Raw genomic sequence first — 2,152 nt, 5'->3', positions numbered from 1 at the left:
CGCCCCCGCCCCCATCCCCTTCTCCTCTTCCTCCTCCTCTTCCTCTTTCTCCTTCTCCTCCTTCTCTTTCTCCTCTTCCACCACCTTCTCCTCCCTCCACGGCCGGTGCGCGCATCGCTCCTTCTCCCTTTCACGAGCGCGGGCCGCGCGAACACAATCACCCTCTCGCCCTCTCCTTCCCCCCTCACCCTATCGGCTCTCGTCGGGCCGCCAGCAGGACCTTACCCGACGGCCCCGACGCCCGTCGCCCCCGACGCGAGGGTGTAAAATCCATAAGACGCGCGTCTGCGCCCTCGTACTGGCGATATAAGCGCCCTTCAACCGAGACGCACCGAACTACCCTCTGCGCATGGTGCCATTGGTGCCTCCAATGGTGTATGTACATATGTATACCGGAAAAAGTTGTAAAAAAGTAGGCACAGTCTCTCTCTCTCTCTCTCTTTATTTTTCTCTGCGTTAAGGCCCGGACGCATAGAAAAACTTAAGCAGTAAAACTCAAGCGGTAAGCAAATCAGCCAATCACGGTCAAGAACTTAAGGCACGGCCCTAAGCGGTAGCGAATCCATACCGTTGTTTTCTTACTGCTTAAGTTTAACTGCATAAAAAAAACTTTTTTTTTATGTGCCAAGGCCCTTAAGGCCTTCACACATAAAATGCCGTAAGAACGTAAAACGTAAGCATAAGAAAATTGATCAATCCCAATCAAGTATTTTCCCCTACTGTGGTTACGGACAGCACAATACTTGATTGGGATTGGTCGATTTTCTTACGCTTACGTTTTACGTTCTTACGCGTTTTTATGTGTGAAGGCCTTTTTTTTACAATTGGTTAGGAGTTTACGATATATGAAACGGGGATTGATGCAAGGAATTCACCGAATTATTACACGCGATATACAAGAAAGAGGTCATCATTCGCTTAGAATTAATATTTTGTTAAATATATATTATAACAAACAAAAATGCAAAACATTTTTAAGAGTTGCACAACTGTAAATTATAAAGGTTTGTGTGCACGTTGAAATTAATACATGAGAGATAATATTGGGATAAATTGCTAATGTGAAATATTAATAATTGTAATAAAAAGAACAAATATTTTGAAGAAATTGGGCCTTTTCTATTGAAAAAAATTATTCCTGTATATATTTATTATGAGATTAAAAAAAGAATTAAACAGATTAATTTTCACAGTCTATGACGTGACAATTCTAACCTACGCACTTAAATACATATAAAATTGTTGCACACAACAATCCAATAAAAAACAATAGATTCTAATTTTAATTTTATAATCCGTTTTATATTGCAAATCCTTACTTCAAAAGAAATAATAATTGATCCGGACGGATAGAACAATTTTTCTTTTATAGGAAACAGTATTTGTAATATACATTATATATATTAGTTAAAATCTAGTTTTGAATTTGATTGGAGAACGTAGAATTATATCCTTTTTATAAAAATCCATGAAAAATTCCCGATAGAAGATTTATAATTTTGCACAAAAATCAAATATCTATAATACTGCGATTGGTTATTACTGTTGGATCTAGCGAATTAGCATCAGGTACACAAGGCGATAAATGACATTAACATTTTGTTCTACTAAACATATGTACACTACGTTTACGCGAGCGTTACTTCTGTAGTAACTTACGATACGTCCTTCGCGTAAACGGGATTTTGTAGTAACTTACGATAATCTACTCCGCGTAAACGGGAGAATTATCGTAAGTTACTATCAGAAGTAACGCTCGCGCAAACGTAGTAATATATTTATTGGTTAAATAGGAACTTATCAAGCTCAAACTTATCCGAGGCAATTTTTGTAATTTTTATTGTAATATTATTTGGCATGCTGTTTCTCGATTTTAATTAATTATTAATTAAACTAATCTAACAAATGGACGTGAATGGACGCGTTCAGCAGACCAAGCCGTTGAGTAGCAGTCGAACGTGATTGGCTCCTTACTTTTAGAACCAATCAATCAACGCAGAGTGTTGATAAGACGAACTCAACAGTTGTGTCTGCTGAACGCGGCCGATAACAATTCCCACAAGTTACAGCTCGATGTTTTTAAGAACGCAGTAGTTCGAAGAATCGTTAACGCACTCCGCAGTTGCTCTCTTTGTACTTCCTACTTCCTATC

This window comes from Temnothorax americanus, unplaced genomic scaffold (assembly GCF_048541705.1).
Source record: "Temnothorax americanus isolate GAGA-0224 unplaced genomic scaffold, ASM4854170v1 Scaffold3, whole genome shotgun sequence".
In the NCBI taxonomy this organism is placed as follows: Eukaryota; Metazoa; Arthropoda; class Insecta; order Hymenoptera; family Formicidae; genus Temnothorax; species Temnothorax americanus.
This window is presented reverse-complemented; position numbering follows the sequence as displayed.